General features: G+C 42.9%; 3 long non-coding RNA genes across 3 annotated transcripts; all 3 read right to left on the bottom strand.

Annotated features, from left to right (window-relative positions):
- Positions 1-188: 188 nt before the first annotated feature.
- On the bottom strand, positions 189-2,614 carry LOC110204586 (uncharacterized). The gene is made up of 5 exons (XR_013487718.1): positions 2,573-2,614; positions 1,986-2,042; positions 1,610-1,734; positions 917-967; positions 189-491 (listed from the first exon to the last, which is right to left on the bottom strand). It is a non-coding gene; the product is annotated as an uncharacterized LOC110204586 (long non-coding RNA).
- Positions 2,615-6,054: 3,440 nt separating this feature from the next.
- LOC110204585 (uncharacterized) lies at positions 6,055-6,659 on the bottom strand. The gene is made up of 3 exons (XR_002323343.1): positions 6,610-6,659; positions 6,238-6,362; positions 6,055-6,122 (listed from the first exon to the last, which is right to left on the bottom strand). It is a non-coding gene; the product is annotated as an uncharacterized LOC110204585 (long non-coding RNA).
- A 2,381-nt stretch (positions 6,660-9,040) lies between these two features.
- LOC110204584 (uncharacterized) lies at positions 9,041-22,032 on the bottom strand. Its single transcript, XR_002323342.2, has 8 exons — positions 21,822-22,032; positions 19,857-19,981; positions 19,700-19,767; positions 18,742-18,916; positions 13,136-13,204; positions 11,741-11,868; positions 10,990-11,162; positions 9,041-9,144 (listed from the first exon to the last, which is right to left on the bottom strand). It is a non-coding gene; the product is annotated as an uncharacterized LOC110204584 (long non-coding RNA).
- Between the last annotated feature and the right edge of the window lie 1,502 nt (positions 22,033-23,534).

The raw sequence follows: 23,534 nt of genomic DNA, 5'->3' as shown, positions 1-23,534 counted from the left end.
TTGCGTGGGTAGGAGTGTTGAGCAGCTAATAATCCACAAAATAGAAACCTATTCATATTAGAGATCTTATTCTTTGGAGTAACTGAGAAGGGAAATCATATTTCTGATAAGCTCCATAGCTGCCACTAGGTAATATCAACCAAGAAGGAATGGGACCTTAGGGAAAAAGGTATGAATAGGGTCTTTCTTATGTAGTTGGCTAAACAAAGGAAGAATGAGAAGAAAAGGTTCAAGGGGAGGCGAGGGACTGAATAAATTGAGGACAATAGGAAAAGAGGTTAGTACTAGGATTATACAAAGATGGACTGGGGAGAGACAGGCTGCTCACCATTGACGTAGAGACTGTTCTTATCCAAGATGTAGGGGCCAAGTCTGGTGATTCCATTTCTCAGTTTGCTCAGCTCACAATAAACCCTCTCTCTGTCCAGAAAGAGGACACTGGGTTCTCTCCAGTGGAGGCACACAGCATTCATTCCTGTTGCTTCTTACAGCTGAGAAAGAAAATGTTGATCTAGACCCCTGAGACGGCTACAGAGACATCTAGTGGGTATCACAGGTATGGGGACAATGAAATTGAGATGTGTGCGTCACTACGGCAAAAGGTGAAAGTGACCCTGGGAAGACTGATGAGCTTCCACATCTACCATGTGGGTAGGACCATTGAGCAATCACAGATCTTCATTAAAGAGAGCCTGACATCAGCGAAGTTGTTCTAAATCATGACTTATAAGGGCAATCTCTGTTCCAAGAATCCAAACCAGAGTGGTAGAAATGAAGCAGTTTGGGGAATCTGAACATGGAAGAAGCATGGGGCGGGGTTGCCTCTGCTGTTTGTTCAGCTTTAACCTGAGCTGTGTGACTGGGAACTGAGAATGCATGCCCTCATCAAAACAACCCTCAGATTATGGGATCTCACCTCAAAGATGTCACTCTGCATTCAGACTAGAGGGAGCCAGTGCTGCTATTCCTGAACAGGAGTTTGAGGTGGTAAAGGAAAGAGAGGGAAATAATAATTAGAGGGAACACTTCTCTAACATTTTAAGGTTTAAAAAGCACTCCACATTTTATCTCATTTGTTCCCTGCAATAGCCCTATGAAGTAGGTGCTATCTGAGAGAAAGCAAGTGACCCGCCCAAGGTCACACATCTTTTAAGTATCTAAGGTGGCATTTGAACTTGGTTCTACCTGACTCAAAGTCGGACACTCTATTAAGACTGAAGCAGCTAGGTGTTCCTGTGGGTAGAGGCTAGAACCTGGAGTCAGGAAGACCTGAGTTCAAATGCAGCCTCAGAAACTTATTAGCTGGGTGGCCCTGGGCAAGTCATTTAACATCTGTCTGCCTCAACTACCTCATCTGTAAAATAGAGGTGATAATAGCACTTACCTCTTAGGGCTATTGTGAGGAGCAAATGAAATGACTTATGTACAATGCTGTGAAAACTTTAAGGTGCTATATAAATACTAGCTATTATCCAACAAACCATGTAGATGCTTCCTAAGGGAAGTAAGCTTCTGTCTCTAAGCAAGGCCTATAGTCTAAGACATGCAGAAGAAAATCTTACAGGTAGAGAATAAAGGATTTGGGTATGTGTGGTAGATTGCGTCTCACCAGGTGCTGCAGCATTTTCTCTGTGGTGCTGAATTTACTGGAACCAGTGTTTTCCACATCTGTTGTGTAGAGCAGGTTGGTGGTGGTGAAGTTCAGTGTGAAAGCTTCCAGGCTGTGGCCAGTGGCTGCAGTGGAGAACAGAAAGAATCCTCCATGTCTGAAGTTTGGGTGCATCAGCACACTCAGAGGCACCCAGCTGTTGAGCTCTCCCTTTCTGGAAGGAACACTCAACATCCCGGTGTCACCAGGGTCCCCATGAGGGTACGTCTCCCATTCCACCCTGCCCTGAGTTCCCCTTTTTCTTCATCTCCAATTTTCAAATTTCATTCCCAATTAGACTTTCCTGGAATGAATAATAGATGCAGATCATTTGTACCTGTGGTGAGGGAAGGAACGAGAGATGCTTCTGGGGTAAATGCAGTTGATGCAGGAGCTGAAAAGTTATTGGGGTGGAAAAGCATCGAAACATCACTGTCTGGGTGCCATTATAAGGGGAATGGGCTATGAACTTCAAAGGGGGAAATGGCTCAATGAGCTTAGCTTGAAATGTTACACTCTCTAGATACGGATTGAGCTATGAGGGGGGAGTTTCAGTCACAGTAAGAGAGAACAGTGATCTGAATGACACACTCTACTGGGGAAGCTTCCTATATGGGATATCCTGGTCCTTCACTATCCTCAGCTTTCTGGTGGACAAGTGAACTCATTCCTGGCCCCCACAGAGATTTTTCTGGTTGTTAAATCACCAAAAAATCAAAATCTTGTCCGGTCACTGGGACATGGGACAAGATGACACACCCAAGCCACACATCCTGACTTTCCTCCCCTGGCAAATGACTATTTCTTAGAGAAGACGTTTTAAAACCTGAGACTTTCCCATCTTTTAGGTACTACAGGTCTTTCCAGCAACTAGTTATGGCCCCGTGGTAGCTCTCCAGGGCACTGAAATCACCCCATTCCTACCTGAGGAGCCTCCAGGCTTTGTGGGCTCCAGAGAGGTTGCAGATGAGGATGCAGTCCCTGACCCTAGAGCTGGAAAGGAATGCCATTAGAAACCATGGTTGGACACGGAAAGCACAATGAATGTGAATGTGAAGTTGATTGTGGCCACATGTGTATGAGTCCAGGGCCCTACACCTAAGTGGTGCCTAAAGTGTGTACTCAATGATGATTGAATGGATGTAATCAAATTTCTCTGATGGCTGCCCTAAAATAGGATCCTGTCACATGATCATCAGATAAGGTGTACTGTCAGGAATCTTTTATGCATATGTAGGGAGAAGGAAGGGGAATTCAGTACTTCATGCAACCTATGAATGTGAGACCCCACTCAATACCTCTTCCAGAGATTTGTAACCTGTTTGTCTTCTCAACCTCCCTATTTGGACAGCTTCACTAGTAATCATTATCTAACCTAAAGGAGAGGAATTCTGGAGTAGGAGGTGATGATTCTGGGTCTCTTAGGCTTTTCCCTTCCAAAATCATTGGACTTAGAGTTGAAGGCACCCTCAGAGGGCACCTATGCCACAGAACATCCCTGACAAGTGGTCACAGAGCATCCATTTGAAGATCTCCAAGTGATGAGGAACTCACTACTTCTACATGTAGCCATTCCACTGCAGGAATACCTTTCTTGTGGTGCCTCAGTGGGCCACAGAGTCAAGTACTATAGTACAAGTCACAACTATTTCAGAGAGGCATAATGGGACCTTTATCCAGGGGAACCAGACTCAAGATTCCAATATAATCGAGAACTCAAAGGGAATCCGAATGCTTAAATACTTACGGGAAGGGTTGACTGGAAGGTGTTCATCATAACATGGAAAACAAAGTATTGGATAATGAAGGGAAGGAGTACACTACCCAACCAGAGAAGGAAGAGAGATCATCAGAGAAGCTGAAAGTGGGGAGAACAGCTGAGTCCAGATGACTCAATCTGAGGCCTCCTGGCACCTGGAACATGTGCTGCTTGAAGGGGAAGAGAGGGGAATTTCCCTATGCTCCCCCAGCTCTTTGACATGAGGGCCAGTCCCGGGGACCGAAAAAGGAAACTTACAGCTTGGGGTGGGTTGGCAGAGGGAATTCGGGGTGAGCCTCGGGGGCTTGAGCCTAGGTGCTCCAATGAACACACTCTTGCTATGCCTTGGTCTTTGGAAACACACAGGGAGCAAACACTCTGATTGGCATCCTGCTTTGGCCCTAGTCTTTCCTCCTCAGTCTTTTGGCTTCTAATAAGTATTCAGCACACCAGGACAAGGAAAGCCTGGAGTGGAGCCCTTTCTCTCTCTCTCAACCTCCCCTCCCTGGCCAGGGCCCTGGAACATCAGCTACCTCCTCTATAAAATGAGGATGATAATAATAACACCCGTCTTCCCAGAGTTGTTTGAGGATCAAATGGGTAACACTTGTAAAGTACTTTGCAATTTAAAGGCTACATTAAATTATAATAATAATAATTTGCTTTTTAGGAAATTCTTCTTTATACTTAGAAAAATCTGTTTTCTCAATCTTCCTATTACATGGTATCAAGTTCCCTCCTCATCTTATTCATCTCTTTTGGGCATGCTTCATCTTGTCAGTGCTCCAAAATGTGGCCCTAGAACTGGACACAATATATCAGATGAGGGACATTAGGGGACAGCAGAACTATCACATTCCTCCTTCTAGATATGATATATCTCCATGAAGCTAACATCTCACATGGTTTTAGGACTTCCTCCAATTGAGCTTGCAGTCCACTAAGACCCCCAGGTCTTCTTTGCATGAAACTTGTCTAGCCATGTCTACTCCATCTTGCATTTATGGGATTAGATTTCTTAAGCTTAACTGAAGAACTTTATGCTTATTTTTAATAAATTTACCTTGCTAGTCCTTATCAATCATTTGTGTGGACTGAGGTTTTGTTGGACACTGGTCTGTCTAATACATTAGCAAGCTATCCTTTCCAGATTCATTCATTTCGACATTTGACACTATGTCTCAGGCTATGAAGACAGCATGGTGTAGTGGGTAGTGGGTCAGACATGGAGTCAGGAAGACCTGAACTCAAGTCAGAACTCTGACATACATTAGCTATATGACTATGGGTATCAACCTCAGAATGCTCAGCCAATTCTATAAGACTTTAGGTTACACATGAGTTGACCCATCTGCACTGGAAAGAGTTTACTCATTGGGAGCCTCTCTACTAATAAAAACACAAGTCTGGACTCTGAAAAAAAAAAATCTTCCATCAAAGTCAATGCTAGAGCTCCTGAACATAACAAAATTGAAGCTTAATGCCAAAATTGTAATGACCCAAAGAATAGATAGGCAAAGGCACTTTCACCCATTATTTACAGAAGTGGAAGGCTATGGATGTGGAACACGATGTATAATGTCTAACTTTTCATTATTTTGGTTAGTTTTGCTAAATTGTTGCCCCTCCCATTCTTTGTTGTAAGAAATGGCTCTCTGGAAGGTGAGAGGATTTATCAGAAATGTAGATGATGTAAAAACAAAAGATAAAAAACAAAGATAATATGCCAATTTATGTTTAAAAAAAAAGTATTGACCAGGACTGTGAGGCTGCCACAAGTAACAACAAACCAGGACCCATTAGGAACCACTTCCCAGTTAAGTGCTATGGAGAGAGTTAATCTTATGCAAGTATCTCAACAAGGGATAGAGAAGAAATGGTTCTGAGTAGGTTAGGGATTGAATGAAAATAAGAAAGACAGGAAAAGAGGCTAATACTGAGATTATAGCAGAAGAGAAAGGGGGGCGATGCAGTGGCCACTGTGAGGCTGCTTACCATTGAGATAGAGACTGTCCTTAGCAAGGCAGTAGGGGCCCAGCATGGAGATGCCATATGTCTGGTTCCTCAGGTCCCCGTAAAGCCTTTCTCTGTCCAGGACAGGTCTGTTAGGGTCTTTCTGGTAGGTGCACAAGGCACCACTCTGGTTGCTAATCCATCTTTCATAGGTCTGGGGAGGGAAATATTGGAAGCTCTAGTGACTGGTGCTGAGAGATTAGCCAGAGGAGTGCTCAGATAGAGGGACAATGAAAGTGAATGAGAGGGCTGCCTGCCACATGACATGATAGGATTAACAGAGACCTTCTAGGGTGTCTGATGGATACTACTTACCTTCTGGGATGAGACTGTTGAAGAACAAAACTTCCCACTAAGGACTATCTTGATATATAGGCCTTTTCCTAAATTATGACTTACAAGGGAAATTTATTTTCCTGAGAACCCATGGACCAGATGAATGGAGATAAAGCAGTTTGGGAATTTAAACATGGAGAAGGTATAGTAGAAGGACAGTATGTGGAGAGTTCTGCTATTGTGCTTGTATCCTTTGAGCCCTGGTTCAGAAACAGCCCATTAGGAAATCTCTGATACTGGAGGCCAGGAGGATTCACTCTCAATCAATTGCTCAACTGTCAATTTTCCTGGTTCTCACCTCGGGAACATCAGCTTGCATCCAGAATAGGAGGGGCCAATGCTGCTGTTCTGGAATAAGTGGCCAAGCTGGCAAAGGAAGGGGAAGCTGAATCAGTTCCTGGCTAAGGCAGTAGCTGGAATCAAAGGTATGCAGAATGCAATGGCACAGGCAGGAAAGGAGGCAGGTGGGGGGTCATCTCACCAGATGCCGTAGGATCCTGTCAGTGGTAGTGAATGCACTGGAGTCTGGGTGCTCCATTTCTGCAGTGTAGATCAGGTTATTGATGGTGAAATTCGAGGTGAATGCCTCCAGGCTGTGGCCATGGGCTGTAGAAAGAGAAGGAGACAAGTCGTCATACCTGAAACTAGGGCACATCGGTCAGCACACCTAAAACACCCAGCTACTAGTGTCTTACTCCTTCCTGGGAAAGAAATGCAGCATTCTGAGTCCCAGTGATGGCCATTTGATGGGACATCTCCCAATCCTAAATGCCACCTTGCTTTGTACTTCCCATCTTCTAGTCTCACATTTAGTACTATCCCAGAAATAGCCATAGGTGCTGATGGTTTTTACCTGTGGTGCTGGCAAATGGTGAGGGAGACAGATGTTGCTGGGATGAGTGTGTTACTGCAGAACCTGAGAAAAGATCATTGTGAATGAAAACCATTGGCAATGCCACTTATCACTGTCTTCAACATGAGCTATGGGGAAGAACTTCTTGGCTTGGATGCTGAGTCTCCTTGTGGGTACTCTCAATCCTCAGCTATGGGGACTGAGGAAGATACAGGGACTGACAGGTAGGGCTGCTTGTGCTGTAAGCTCCCCCATTCAACGCAAACTCTTTTCAAGCAGGTGTTGTTTTAGTCACTATATTTTTATCCCCAGGACCTAGTACAGTGCCTATCCCAAGCAGAGGTTCCCAAAGTAGATAATACCACCCCTGGAGGGTGCTGGAACAATCCAGGGGGGCAGTGGTAGCCTTGAATGCAATTGGGGGGCATTGAATAAAAATGGGGGCAGTGCAAGCATAAGGAAAAAAGATAAAAATATTCTGAAAAACCATTCATCATGTTTCATCTATTGGTAACAGGGTTAAAGTCAATGATTACATTACCTTTCAAATTAACACACAAAATGCAAGTTATAACCAATCAGTGGTCAAGTCCACAACAGGTCTTAACAGCAAGTGTTCATAGGTAAGTGAATCCAATAGAGCATTGTTGGGAAGTTTAACATGCACCTAATGACTTGTTTACAATACAGTACTATATGGGTTACATGATGTAATATTGCATGATCAAAATTTCAATGCAGGAAAAAACCCACAAATTTACAATAAATTATTAAATTAAGATATGTCATTAAAAATACATTTCATATTTTTGAAATGACACACATTAAAAAAAAACACTAAAGGTCAAAGAAAGTAGATTTCCAGAGGGCATTAAGTAATTTTTTTAAAGGGAGGTAGGTCCAATAAGTTTGGGAACCTCTGCCATAGAAGGTGCTTAATAAGTACTTGGTAGTTGATTTATTGGTTGATTCTGTTGGTAAAGCCCAGCAGGCCTGGGATGCCTTGGGCCATTCTTTTGAAGGGGACACTCAAAAGTGTCTTATTTCGAATTTCCACAGTGATTGCTCTGGCTAATTGGTAAAGGAGGAGTTAGGCAATTCAATCTTGTCTGGTCTTCACAGAGGTATACTTTATTTATCACTGGCCTCAGAGCCAGGAAGAGCCAAGTTAAAGACCTGTCTCTGACACATAATGGTTATGTGACTCTGGGTAGATCACTTAACCTCTCCTTGCTCTAGGTAACTCTCTAAGTCTGTAAGTTGCAGAGAATGTGCTGACTTGCACTGGTAGAGGCACTTCCCTCATCTGGGAGTTCCCTCTATCCATGAAACAGTACATTTATTCTCTATCCCTTATCCCTGGTCTTCGTGATGTGTGATCTGCAGTGACACACACCGAGCCCTATACCTCAAGGTCTCCTCTCTGTTTGGGAGGTAACTATATTTTAGGATAGGGATTATGGAAGGTTCAGGATTGTTCCCTCTTTCAAACAGCAAGCCTCTCCCCAGACTGTTTGGTCTACAGGAGGCAGAAGCAGCTGCATCCCCAATCTGTGCAACTTCCAGTCCCTGCAGTCCACACTGACATGCTGGTTGTTTGGTCTAGGAGCTCAAGAAAACAGTTCCATTATAGAAGCATGGAATCATGGATAATAGACTAAGAGCTTAAGAGACCTCAGAAGCCAGTGAATCCAACCTGCCTCTGACCAGGAATCTCCTCTCCCACACAGGAGGTATGCATTAGAGATGGACCATGGCCACAGCTGCCTTCAGGCAGAGAGCTCAGTGAAGTTGGGCTCATTAGACACCAGCCCAGAGACCTCCATTGAGAAGTCCCAGATGAGAGCAGTGCCTCTACTACTTGTTCAATGAGTGGCTGACAGAATGTACTCATGCAGTTGCTGCTAGGCTGAGCTTCAGGACCTCTCCTCAGTGTGCCCGTTGAGGGTTTGGTGACTCCATTAATCAGGCAAGTTGAAATCAGGGCTCCCCAGGGAACCATCATGTGAGTTCATTCTCACTCCTCCCATTCTCTGCCACAGAGTTTAAAATCAGTTGTGTTGTACCAATCCCTCTGACCTGCTTGTGGGGACAGCTAGGAGAGTCCTTACCACCCAAACTCAGAAAGAAGCATTGGAGGCTTGAGGCTCTGGCTCTAGATCATGAAGGGTTACAGCATGTGTTAGAAAGAGTGCTGGATTTAGGGACACGGGATCTGGGTTCAAATGCCATATTTGCCACTTACTACTTGTGACCTTGGGCACTTCCAGCCTCCCTCTGAAGAGGGATAGGAAATGCACTACAACCTCCCAAGGCAGCCCATTCCATGCTTGAGATCCCTTCCTGGCAACACCTGAAACGGCTTAGGGGGCATAGCCCTTAGCACAGGCCACATGTGGTTGAGCTTGTCACACTGGGGCCCACCTCTGGGGTCAGGAAGGGAACAAGGCTTAGGACCAACAGATGGCTGATGGTGGAATTGGATGGCACAATAATTACTGGCAGTAGGTTTGACCAATCTGTGTTCATTATAACCTAGAAAACAAAGAATGGACAGTTAAGGGAGGCAGTACCTAATTCTAGAGAAAAAGGAAGAGAGCAGCTTGGAGGCTCAGTTGAAATAAGGACTTAGTTTATCACCCCTGGGCAACCACGGGACTTGCATCTTTGTGGGGAGAGAGAGAAAATTCTCCTGTCCACTGCCTAACTCTTGTCTGAGACCCAGCCAGGAAGGTAAGAGAGACCAAAGAGGCTTGTAGCTTTAAGTGATTTCCTGTGGGAGCAAATGTAGACTTTTCCTTCTCTGGCCTAAGGAATCACTCATTGCTCCTAATTCTGCCTTCTGGGGTCCAGCAGAATCCAAACCTTCTTCCTTATTACACTCTTCTGGATAATTGAAGAATTCTATCGTGATGTCCCCAAGCTAAACACGAACAGTTCCTTCTAGCTGTCACCATCATCACCACTAGTATTTGATATACAGTGCTTTAAGGCTTGCAAAACACTTTGGACGTGTTATCTCATTTTATCCTCACAACAGATTTATGAGGATTGGTGTTACTATTATTATCCTCCTTTTGCAGATGAGGAAACTGAGGATCAGAGAGGTTAAGTGACTTGCCCAGGTCACACAGCCAGTGAGTTGTGAGGCAGGATTTGAACTCAGGTTTTCCTGACTCTAGTATCAGGACACTATCTACAGCATTGCCTATCTGCCTCTACCCTATAGTTTTCAATTGTCTCTCCAGACTGCGGCTTCTCAAAATGGACTTGCTTCAGCTTGTCAAGGCAGAGGAAAATGGGATTGTCACCTTCCTCCTTTCAGGCTCCTAAACTTCTGTTCTTGCAGACTACTCATTTATGACCAGAGATAGCATGGGAAAGTGGCTTGAACTGGGAATTCAGAGCCAAGAAGATCCTAACTCAGAACCCATGTCTTACACTGAAAGAACTGTGTGATCCTGGAAAATCACTTAATCTCAGGCTCAGGCAACTCTCTAAGATGACAAGTTTTTGATAGGCTGTAATTTGCCTCATGGGAGGGAATTCCCATGCCCGAGGATGATGCATTAACATATTAACATATGAGTGTTGTTTTTGCCTGCCATATCACTTGGATGGCTCTCATTAGTTTCAAATAAAATGCTATCTAGTCCTGTCTCCCCAAATCTATATACTTATTTTTAGATTTTTTTTTAAAGTCCTAAACACAGAACTTAGGATTCTAAAATCATAAATTTGGAGCTGGCACAGACCACATCTTGGCCAACACATTTATTTTACAGAAGACAGAGCTGAGGCCCATATAGATTAGTTAGTTAGTCAACAGCCAAACCAAAGGAATAGCAAAGCTAGGATTTGAACCCAGATCCTTCTCCTTCCAATCACTTCCTTCCCCTACAGAACAGATTGATTCTTATTAAATTTCACCTTGTTGGAACTGAACCATTATTTCAGTGTGTTGAGACTTTTTCAAGCTTCTGATTCCATCCTACTTCTTAGATAGCTATCCTTGCTAAATTCATGTTATCTATACTTCTACTTGCTGCCATCTACATCTCCAACCTAGTAATTACTGAAAAGGCTGGATTTGTGACCAAAAAAGTAGGATGAAGTACAAATATCTGTGGCTACAATAGATGACAACTCAGAAGGGCACCAAGTATTGGGCAGTCTAGGGAATCAGGTGTGGGTAGGTTCTATCTCTTATAGTTAGCCGAACAAAGGAGGAATTGGAAGAAAGGATTCTGGGTAAGGGTGGAGTTAGGGCCTGGATAAAAGAATAATGCTTTAAAATGTGAAGAGACAATGATATTGAGGGTATAGCAGAAGACTTGGCAGGGAGAGTAGCCAAGATTTTGGTTCAGGTAGATAGCTCACCATCAAGGTAAAGACTGTCCTTGTCCAGGGCATAGGGACCCAGCCTGGTGATACCATGTGTCTCCCTGCTCAGCTCCCAGTAAACCTTCTCTCTGTCCAAGACAGGGTTGGCAGGGACAATGTGATGGGTACACAGGGAATCCACTCCAGCTGCAAATCTCTTCTTCATAGGTCTAGGTAAAAAAATGTGTAGGGTGACATGGATACCCACGAAATTGGTGCTGAGAAACCCGATGAGGATTCTGGGTCTAGAGATAGTTAAACTGAGGTGACCTGGGAAAGGCTGATGGTGACCTTGGAATAGTTGATGAGTTAGCATTACTGAGTACTGAGAAACCAGAGAACATTCTTGACATTAGACTGCTTGTTCTAAATCATTACTTACGAATGAAATTGTCTTTCCTGAGAACTCATGGATGAGAGGGACTGGGATAAAGTTGTTTGGGATTTGAATTTGAAACTAGAGAAAACTAGAAAAACAAGTACATGAACAAGTTTCCTTTTTATCCACGCTCCATTGGAGGTTAATCCTCAAGGGTATGGGGGACACATTTCAATGGTTACCTCAAAAAAGTCACCTTGCACCCAGAGTAGAAGGGGCCAATGCTACTTTTTCTGAATAAGAGACTGATCTGGCGAAGGAAGGAAAGAGTCATGTGATCCTGGGGGTAAGAGAAGACAAATCCCAACCAAGGAATGGGGAAGGCGGCTGTGCAGTTGGGGGATGGGACAGGCAGTGAGGAAGACTAACCTGGAGCTGAAGGTCCCTCTCTGTAGAGTTGAATTTGTCAGAACCTGGGTTCCCCATGTCTTCTGCATAGAGTAAGTTGGTGATGGTGAAGTTTAGAAGGAAAGATTCCAGGTTAGCAGTGCCACTAACTGAAGAAAGAAAGGGAGAGAAACATCTATGTGTGAGCAGGAGCCATGTCTGCTAGCATGCCCAGGGACACCGAGTGGCCGTTCTATTCTTTTCTGGAAGGAAAACTCATTACCCTGGTTCCACTGATATCCCTGGTAGGAAAGATTTCCCACTTTATTCAGCTTTTCCCCAAGGACAAATATCTCATGACAAAGCCCATTAAGACACTCCAGGGAAGGATTCAGAGATGCTAACAGTTTGTACTTGTGCTCGTAAAGAATGGTAGTGGGCTGGAAGATGTTACTGGAGCAAAAGTTGATGACACAGGAGCAGAGAATAAATTAGGAAGAAAACCATTGGTAAAACCACAACTGGTAAAACTACAGAACGAAGAGAAGACCATTGGATGGGAAAGGGGCTTTACTTGGCTTGGTCAAGATTGATCAATAAAAAAAATTTATTAAGCACTTACTATATACAAGAACCCGTACTAAGTGCTGGAGATACAAAAAAAGGCAAAATATGGTTCCTGCTTTTTAAATTTTTTTTAAAAATTTTTAGGCAATTGGGGTTAAGTGACTTGCCCAGGGTCACACAGCCAGTAAGTGTCAAGTGTTTGGTCTGAGGCCAGATTTGAACTCAAGTCCTCCTGACTGCTCTATCCACTGCACCACCTCACTGCCCTATGATCCCTCTGCTTTCAAGAAGTTCAGAATCTAATAGGGGAGATTACCAAGTGGGGACCCATATTCTAGCAGAGAATAAGATGAAGTTGAATTATTACAAGAGGTGTCAGGGACTGAGGTAAAAGGATTTTGTTGGGGGCAGCTAGGTGATGTAGTAGATAGAACACTGGTCCTAAGGTCAGGAGGACCTGAGTTCAAATCCAACCCCAGACACTTGACAATAGCTGTGTGATCCAAGGCAAGTCATTTAACCCCAATTGCCTCACCAAAAAACAAAAAAGGATTTTGTTGCTAATGCTGGTCAGACAAGGGGGGCTTTTGTGAGGGGGCTTTCATTTTCCTCATCTTTTGAGTGGGATACAAAGATTTATGCCAAGTGCCTGCATGGATCTTTCTGGTAAATTATCAAATGTTTAAATCTTGTCTGTTCTGTATGACAGGAGAACTCAGAGGACAAGTCACACCTCCTATCTTGTCTTGCCTCTACTTTTAGAGTAAGAAGGATTTGTATGGATAAAGTCTGTTTCCTTTTTCCTTCTTTCAAGAGCTTTGAAAAGCCCAGTGAGCACTTTCCAGAATACTTCAGTCACCATATTCCTACCCGCGTAGGCTCCAGGCCCTGTAGATCCCAGTGAAGGAGTGAAGGTTGATCCAGTGGCTGACCCCGAAGCTGCAGAGAAAGAGTCTTATTAAAAGGTAAACATACAGGGGAACACAGTTAAGATTGCAAACTCCTTGAGGGCAGGCACTCTTTTTTTCCTTTCTTCCTATTCCCAGCACTTAACACATAGAAAGAGATTAAGAAATGATTATTGACTGGGCACCATCTCTGGGTTCTATATGCAGGAAGTGATTAATAATGTTTGACAAAATAAATAAGTGAATGAGATCAAACTCCTTTGATAACTGCTTGAGTGACCATATGAGGGGCTTTCACTGACTAAGGTTACTTTCACTGCTAGTAATGTCTTTAGCAGAAATAGAATTAAGGTCTCAAGGTCTGATCAAGTAATTCCTGCTCCAGGCACACTTTTACAACTGAGGTTCATTTGTGAAATGTCAATTCCCTGGACATTCCTATTAAGACAATTTATTGAGTTATCAACATGCAGCCTTGGATAGAGGACATGGGAATCCCAGAGAGTGAGGCAATGTCTCTGGTCATGAAAGGTCAGAAGGAACAAATGTCCCTTTTCTCTACCTGGGATCTTTTCCACGTGTAATTTTCAGCACTGGAAGCCTCCTCAGAGGGCATATAAACCAGGAATTCCCTAATATCTCTGACAAAAAAAGACTAGCCACCATCTTCCTGAAGAGTTAAAGTGATAAGAAACTCATTAGAAACTCATTGCATATCGAAGCAGCTGATTCTAATCTAGGGAGTCCTTTCTAATAACACTCAAGTGAGTTTTAAGGGCACAGATTTTAGAGAAAGCCATGATGATTTCACTTTTCTCAGTCATATGGATCAATCCCACAAGTGAAGAAATTTCAGGAATCACAACTGGCCTGAGAATCAAATGATATTTATATAACAAGACACTTACTTGTCATGGTTTGGGTTAGACTGCGTTCATTATAACTTGGAAAACAAAGGACAGACAATGAAAGGAAATATCAAAGGAGATGGGAAGAGAACCAGAACACTTGAGAGGCTAGATGGAGAATAAAGACCTGGTGGCTCAGCTTGCTATCTCTTGGCCTCTTTGAGGGAAGGGACAAGAGAATTATCCTGGGCACCTGACATGACAAATGTAATAAAGGACATAGCCTTGATCTACTCTGTTGTATCTAAACATAGAGCAGAACAAACCTTCAGGTTGCCCTGGCTTGTCACCAGACTGCTCTCCCCAGTCTTCTGGCTTAGAAGAGAAATTCAACACACCAAGAATAAGGATTGACAGAATGCAGCACCTCAGGGATGACCTGGTCCAACCCATAACTGACCAAGAATCCCCTCTACAATGTCCCCAACAAGTGGTGATCTAGTAGTTATTTATTTGAAGTTCTTCAGGGAAGGGTAACCTTTTACTTCCTGAAGTAGACCATCTCAGTTTGGTATACCACCACTCAATAGGAAAGTTTTCTTGACGTCAAGCATAAATTTGCTTCTTTGCAACTTTACTCATTGTTACTAGTTCAGCCCTCTGGGACACCAAGCAGGACAAGTCCAGGCCCTTTTCTTTTCCCTGTGACAGCCCTTTAACCACCTGGAGATAGTTGAATATGTTATCTTTCTCAGCACAGCCTAAGATTTTTCTTAACTTTTTTATTTATCATACAACATTGTTGAACCTTGTTGAGCTGGTAGTCCATTAAAATTCCCAATTTTTTTTTCAGAGAAGTCTAGCACAGCTCCTCCATCTTGAACTCATGAAGTTGGTTTTTAGAGTCCAGATATAAAGTTTTATTATTCCTATTAGGTTTCACCTTATTAGATTTGACACCAACATTCTAGCCTATACTTTGGGATTCCAACTCTGTCATCCAATGTATTGGTTCTGTCTTAAAGCTTTTGGGTTACATATGGGCCCCAGGGCAGGCTTAGATGCAACTGTTGTGGCTGGACCTGGAACTGAGAAAAAAAAAAGGGAAATAATTATAGATTGACAGAGACCTTGAGTACTTCCAAGTAGAGAGTTTGGGTCAGTTGTGGGGGTCTATGTATGAGCTCAGGGCCCTTCATGAGGGAGTGACTCAATATATGCTTCTTCACCCAATGATTGAATCATGGGGTCCAATGCCTTTGTTCCTGCCCAGGTTCTTGTGGAGGGAGTCTTTCATGAGAACACTGGCTGTAAGAGGCAGGATTTGAACCCAGATCTTCTGACTCCAGAACCATTTTTATACCATTAGTAACCTGGCCCTGACCTACCTTATTCTGCCTCAAGATGCTATATTCTCCTTGACAATCTCTATGATCTAGCCAAACTGACCTCTCTGCTTCTCACACAGGGTACTATATCCCTCAACTCCATTCTTTTTCACTGGCCTTGTCCCATGCCTGGAATGCACTCCTCCTCGCTTCATCCTCAGAGAATCTCTTTCTTCCTTCAAGACACAGCTCAAGCACCATCTTCTACGAGAAGCCTTTTCTGATTGCCCCCAATTGCTCTCACCCTCCCAACAACCTTGAATTAATTTGAATATTTATTCTACATATACATATATGTGTGTATGGATGTGCATATATGTATACATATATATACAGACACATGTCATCCCCCCACAATAGAATGTAGACCCCTTTAGAGCTAAAATTGCTTCATTTTTTGACTCTATACTCCCAGTACCTAGTACAGTGGCTGATACATAGATGGAGCTTAATAAATGTTTGCTGAATAATTTACTGATTGTGAAGACATCTTAACAAGTCATCTCCACCCAATTTCTAACAAAGGAAGTGGAAACGGTGGAACACAAGGCCATGGCAAGAAGGCAAGAGGGACTGGAAGGATTTTGAGCTCCCTTTCCCTTAACTGGAGCCTTTTCTTCACAGAATCACCAGATTGTATACTATCAGAGCTAAAAGGAGCACATCTAGTTGAAGAACACCCACACTCCAATATCCCTGACAAGTCATCATTTACCCTCCATTTGAAGGCCTCTGGTGATAGAGGCCTCATTACTTCCCAAAGGCTGCTAAATCTACTTCTTGGATTCCTTTCTCATAACATCTGAATGGGCTACAGGGTCAGGGGCTTGGGCAAAGGCCATGACCAGTTTCACACTATCATATTGGGGCCCAATCCAAGTATCAAGAGGGGAATAAGGTTCAGGGCTCCCAGATGGCCCAGGATTCAAATGAGATTAGAGTGTCAACATACTTACCAACACTGGGTAGGAGTGGACCACATTTATTAAACTGGAAACCAAAAGGGGAGTGAGCACAACATGGTGGAAGAGAAAAAAAGGAATGCTCAGACTGAATGGCCCAGTTAAACAGGATCCATTCTGCTGCACTTGGTCACTTGGACACAGATCTGCCTCTTGGGAGAGTGCTTTACCACTCTGGCATGAGGTAGGGAGAATAGGAAGAAGCTTACAGCTTGGGAGGAATGAGAATGAGATAAAGAGACATTAAATGCCTGAAATAATGCACTCTTTCTCCTCTGGCCTATAGTGGGAAAAAATGGTCAAACTAGCTGCTCTTCCCACTCTCCTGGCTTGATGGGAAGCTCAGGATCATAAATATAGAGTTGGAAGGGACTTCAGAGACTATATGATGTAACCCCTTCCTTCTCCAGATGGGGAAACTGAGGCTCAGAGAAGCTAAATGACTTATTATTCAGGGCAGCACAGTGGATTAGGTGCTGGGCTTGAAATCAGGAAGTTTGAATCCTGCCGTAGGCTCTTGCTAGCTGGGCTTAACCTCAGTTTTCTCATATGGAAAATTAGGACAGTAATAGCACCTTACCTTGCAGGTTATTGTAAGGATCAAATGAGATAACATTCCATGTTACAGAAATGCTATTATTATTATTATTGTCATTATCATTAATTAGATAATTATCAGCATTATGAGGATTTGCTTAAGGTCACCCAGCTAGTAAGTGTCTAAGGTAAGATTTGAACAATATCTTCTTGACTCCAAGTCCAGTGCCCTATCCACTAAGAAAAAGTAACGTGTGGTCACACAGGTGACACAGGCAGGAAATGAAAGGGCCAGGATCTGAATCCAGATCCCCTGACTCCATATCTAGCATGTTTCCCATGGTACCATGCAGTCTTTTACTAAGATGACTGAGGCCATCTGATGAGAGTTTCCTCAGCCAGAGGGAACTAAGACAAGAGTAAAGGCTAACCAAGATGGTGTCAGAAACCTGCCAGCACTCCCTGCCTAGAATCTCAGATGTGGAAGGGGCATGGAAGGTCTCAAATCCAATTTCAACATGAACCAATTTCCTGTATAGAAACCCCAACAAGTGGCCATTCAGCCTCTGCCTAGAGTCCTTCAGGTACATGGACACTTCACTCCCTAAATCCAAAAGCAGATCCTTCTGCTTTGGGACAGCTCTGAGGGCTAGTCAATTCTTTCTTAGATTTGGGGCCAGTCAAAGAATTCTGTGTCATCTGCCCATGGACAGTTCCTTCAATCCTCTGTTCTCTGTGCTAAACATTTCAATTTTCTTTGATTAATTTCCTGGGGCATAGCTTCAAGTGACTTTTCCATCCAGGTTGTACCTCTCTATTCATCACCCTAGCTTGTCAATGACCCCTGAAGTCAGACCATCTCACCAGGTACTGCATGACTGCCCATGCTATTGAACTTGACTGAGCTCCCACCCTTTATGTCTGCTGAATAGTGGACATGGCTCCAGGACTGATTACAATGCTGCAAATGTGGTTTGGACAGATTATAGGACAACAGGACTGTCACATATGTTTTGCATGACTCCACATGTATAATCTATATCAAATTGCTTGCTTTCTCAATGAGAGGAGACGGAAGTAGAGTGAGAGAGAATTTGAAACTCAAAATTAAAAAGAAACAAATGTAAGAAAACATTTTTTACATATAATAAATACATATAATATAATTTTTACTTATAATAAGTGAAAAATAAAATAGTAAATAAACAACAACAAAAACCAGGACAATCACCTCATTCCTTCTAGACGCTAGAATTCTTTCCGCATAGACTCACAGGGCCAGAGATCTTTTGGTTGCCACACAACACTGTTGGCTTGTACCTCAATAAGACCCCCAGGATACCTTCCCAGAAATTGTTATAGTAAATAACCATATCTTCCCTATTCTATACTTATGTGGAATTTTACATTTATTCCTATTAAATTTTACCTTGTTAAGTTTGTCGCATTATCTCAACTTTCTGGGTTGTGGTCCACCCAGAAAAGGTATCAACTACCTCTTCTCTCCTCAACTCACGGGATCTATAATTGGCTTCCATCTACATTGTTTTCCAAGCCACTGATAAAAATATTGAACAAAACAGGACCAAGGAAAGCTCTCTACAGTGGCCATCAAATGAGAGCAAGTCAAAAAGCTCTGAGAAAATGGCTCCTTAGGTGAACAGGTATGGTCTCTAGAAGTCTGTCTTTTTGTCCTCTGAATTTCTGGATGAGATTATAACCTTGTTCACAGTGGTCAGAAGAAAAAGCTAATTGTCCAATTAAAACAGATGAGGAGGGGAAGAGACAAAAGGCGGGGACTGGGATAAGCCTTCCCACCATGAGACTGCTTACCATTGAGGTAAATACTGTCCTTGTCCAGGTAGCAGAGGCCCAATTTCTGGAGGCCATGACTCTGGTTGCTCAGCTCATGGAAAACCTGCTTGGCATCCAGAACAATGCTGCTGGGGAACTGGTGGTAGGTGCAGAGGGCACTCACACCTGTCTGTGATCCTTTTTCTTCATAGATCTAGGAAAGGAAATACTATTGATAAATCTGGAAATACTGGAAGGCATACAATCCTTTACAAATATTTTAAAATGAGAAAACAGTAAATGAGATAACTCTCATTTCTGTAATGACAATGCAAAGTGCTCCCTTAGAGTAACTTTATAAAGAAGATGGTGTGAGTATTTGTCTTCTCTGTTCTACAGATGAAGAAATTCAGAAAAGGGAGGTCATGTTACTCATCCAGGTTCATATAGTTAATATGTATTAAAGTTGAAATTTGAACTCAGGTCTTTTGACTTCAATGCTATTAGCAGCAATAGAACCAAGAAAGGACTCAGGCATAGCCAAAGTTCTGCTCAGATTACAATGGAATGACTCCTTTGCTTTCCCCCAAAAGATTGTAAGCTCCTTGAGGACAAGGACTATTTGGGTTTTTTGTTGTTGTTTTGCTTTTTAATCCCCAGTGCCTGCCACTGTGCCCAGAACACAGCTGGTGCTAAATAAATGCTGGTGAATGGAAGGATGGATGGACGGATGGATGGATGGATGGATGGATGGATGGATGGATGGATGGATGAATGTTAAGAATAGAACTGGCTCTAGATAGAAACCCCAAAACATATGTCCTCTGGAAGGCTATGAGAGAAAGGAGAAGGAATACCTTTGGACTTGGGTACTGTGAAACTAGAGGAAACAGAATTTATGAGCCGATGTGTAGAGAAGAAATATTTGGAATCTGGCTCAAACCCAGAGCACCTTCCCAGGGAAGTCACCTGCAAGTCCCCACCTTGGCAGCCTCACCTGAGTTCAAGAACCTTGCATCCAAAGTACAGGGAGCCAATGCTGCTGTTTTTGAACAAGTGGCCAAGCTGGTAAAAAAAAAAAAAGGTGAGTATGTCGGGTCATGGTCAGGACATGAGGGCAAATAGGCAGGAGGGCTGGAGGTACGCAGTCTCACCAGATGCTGCATAATGGCGTCTGTGATATTGAACTTGTGTGAGTCCTGACGTCCCACATCTGCCGAATAGTGGAGGCTGGTGATGGTGAAGTTCAGTGTGAAAGGCCTCAGGCTGGCTTTCATGGCTACAGTAAGGGAAGGAGAGAGACGCCCAGGTTTTTAACTTGTCTAGTGCCTCTTGTGTGTGGAGTACAGCAGTAGCAAGCTGTACTGGGTCAAGGACTAGGCTTAGAGTCAGGAAGACCTGGTTGTACCTCTGACACTTATTAGCTGTGTGACCATTGGCAAGTCACTTGACCCCTCTGATCCTCAGGCAAAAAATATCTAAAACTAATTTGTATGCAGGACACAAAATGCATCTTTCACATAATAATATGGATTATGGTGAACGCTGGAGTAAATACAAAGTTTAGATAAGATGTGGTCATAGAGCAAGTAATAGAGCTTATTATGCCCTCATAGAGCTTATAATAGTAACAGTATTATTATTATTATTATTATCATCATCACAGATAGCATTTATATAGTGTTTTAAGACACAGTGGATAGAACTTGGGAGTCTGGAAGACCTCAATGCAAATCTAGCCTCAAACACTTAACCAGCTGTATAACCCTAGGCAAGTCACTTCACCTATTTGCCTCAGTTATCTCATCTGTAAAATGTGGATAGTTATAGTACCTACCTTCCAGAGTTGTCATGAGAATCAAGTGAGATTGTGATCGTAAAGCCCTTAGCACGGTGCCTGGACATAGTATGCACTAGATAAATGCTATGCCATGCACAGACCACACGTGGAGTATTATGCTTAGTTCTGGTCCTTACATTTTAGGAAGACCATGAATAAGCTGGAGGGAATTGAGAGGAGGGCCCCCAGAATGATGAGGGGTCTTAAGTCTACTCTATATTGGTTTAAAGAACTGCATATATATAGCCTAGAGAAGAGAAGACTTGGGAAGGGGCAAAGGATAGCTATTTTCATAGGTCCTTTTTCAGAGGACCAGAATCAATGAGTGAAAGTGAACTTTAGGCTCAGTGTGTGGGAGCTCCTTCCTAGCAGTGAGCGCGGTCCCAAGTGGAAGAAGCTGCCTGGGAAGGCAGTGGATTCTCACTCAACAGAGGCCTTCAAGCCAGGGCCAGATGACCACTCAATGAGTGTATCATGGTAGAGATTCTCTTTTCAAGACCAGGTGGAGCTAGATAATGATGGAAATAGCATCTATAGGGCACTTTGAAATATATAAGGGTCTTTACAAATATTATCTTGTTTTATCCTCAAAAGAAACCTGGGAGATAGGTGCTATTTATTATTCCCATTTTGCAGATGAGAAAATTGAGGCAGGAGGGCAGCTAGGTGGCACAGTGAATAGAGCACTGGCCCTGGATTCAGAAGGACCTAAGTTCAAATCAGGCCTCAGACACATAACACTTACTAGGTGTGTGACCCTGGGCAAGTCACTTAACCCCATTGCCTAGCCAAAAAAAAAAAAAAAAAGAAAAGAAAATTGAGGCAGAGAGTGATCACATATATAGCAAGATGTGAACTCAGGTCTTCCTGACTCTAGGTCCACCACTCTATCCACTGCACCACCTAGCTGCCTAGATAGTATCTGAGGTTTTATGCTCTGAAATTCTGTGATGGGAGGATAATTCCAGATTAAGCATGTCAACCAGCAAAGGCTGGGATAGGTGTTGGGATGCAGATGAGGGCCCATTTCCAAAGTGCTTCCTGTCTGAGGTGACTCAGATTCTCTAAACTGATGACTCACCTACAAAATGTGGCAGAAAATCCATCATCCAGAAGTGCATGATTGTCTAAGGAGGTGGGTTAGTCATGTAGCAAAAGACAGGGATGGCAGATGGATAATCTCAGTGCTGTAATTCAGCCCACAGAGTGTTAAAAGATCTAGAAAAGCACCTTCAGTGCATTGGATAGATCTTCTATGGAGTATATAGATAATGATTACCCAGGTTAAGAAGCCGTTGATAGGTTGAGATCTGCCATGGTGGAAGGAGTATTCACATTTATGAGATCACGAGGATATTTCACTATGGATCATCTTTGAACAGACAAGTGTCAAGGAGAAAAGATACTAGCATTAGAAAGGCTGAAAAGGATGCTTGTTTCATGCATATGAGTTTCCTCATTAGTGAAGTACATGGTGGAAAAACTTTCATCTTTTCTGATTTGAGTCACTCAAAAAAAATTATGCCCTAAAGTCACTTGGGGAAAAAAAAGGTAGCAGCACAGCTCTAAATGTTTCTTTCTTTATCACTAAGATGGAAATTGTAAATAAATATTTTTTCCTCTGTACCTATGCACTGGGGGTTGAGGGAAGCCTCCACACACCTGAAGTGCTATCCTTCCTCACCTCTGCCTCTTATAATGCTTGCATTTTTCAGGGCTCAGCCTCCTTCCATTGGAGGCCTTTCCTGCCTCTCCAATGGCTAATGCCTTGCCCTCTTAGATTACCTTCCATAAATTCTGTATATATTTTGTATGTAACTTTATGTATATATGGATCTCCTGTTATCAGGTAAACTCCTTGAGGGTAAGATTATTTTCACTTTTCCTTTCTATGTCCGTCACTTAGAATGGTGTTTGCAGCACATCATAAATGTTTACAAAATGCTTGTTAAGTATTGAAATATTTTGAGTGTATGTCAAATGAGTTGGAAGGAGGAAAGTCTAGAATCAGAAAAGGCTAGTTTAGAAGTTGATGCAGCAATCTAAGAGTGAGACTATGAGAATCCAGACTACAGTAGGGTGCTAGTGGCAATGAAGAAGGGTAGGGTTTTAGATGTAATTCTTCAGAAGAATTCATGTGACTGATTGGATAGAGGGGAAGCAGATGGATGAATCAGAGATGACTTCCAGGGTGGAAGCTAGGTGAAGGGGAAAATAATGACATAAATGATAGTCAGGGAAAACCATGGATGGGGAAGGAATGAGGAAGAGTTCAAACTGAGAATATTGTTTCAAGCAGCAGTAACATGATCCAGTGAAAATGGACAGAGGGACTTTGTGATGTAGAGTTGGCACTCCTGTGAAAACAGATTACACTTTTGGAATCTTCAGCACAGAGAGGAAATTGAAGCTCTGCTTTTGGGAGAGCATTCCAAGGGAGTTTTGTAGTTAGAATAACGAAGGGTCAAGGAATGGGTCTTGGGGAATATTAGGAATGATTACAATAGTGACAACCACCACCACCACCACAAGTTCTGTGGCAAGTTGAGATTCACAAAGCCCCTTCTCCTCACAGCAACCTGGAGACATAGCAAGCATTATGACTCCCATTTGACAAGTAAAGCAACTGAGGCTCTTTACGAGCTGTGTGACCCTGGGCAAGTCACTTAACCCCAATTTACCTTGTGAAAAAAAAAGAAACTGAGGCTCAGAGAGTTTAAGTGACTTGATCCTATAAACTGATGACTCATCCACAAAATGTGACATAAAATCCATCATCCAGGAAGTGTATGATTGTCTAAGGAGGTAGTTTAAGTGAGTTGTGAAGGGTCAGGTCACAAAGCATGTTGGAATCAGGATTTGAAACAAAATCTCCTGACTCTAGATTTAGGAAGCTCTTTCCTGCTTTCTCAGTGGAACCCACTAGAGCACATCACCATGGGAATGTTTTCAGAAGGACGTTGAGGAAGATGTCCCTACTCAGCTCAATGAC

The sequence above is a fragment of the Phascolarctos cinereus genome, unplaced genomic scaffold, assembly GCF_003287225.1.
Source record: "Phascolarctos cinereus isolate Bilbo 61053 unplaced genomic scaffold, phaCin_HiC Scaffold_647;HRSCAF=1281, whole genome shotgun sequence".
In the NCBI taxonomy this organism is placed as follows: domain Eukaryota; kingdom Metazoa; phylum Chordata; class Mammalia; order Diprotodontia; family Phascolarctidae; genus Phascolarctos; species Phascolarctos cinereus.
The sequence above is the reverse complement of the archived record's forward strand: the minus strand, read 5'-3'. Positions and strand labels throughout refer to the sequence as shown.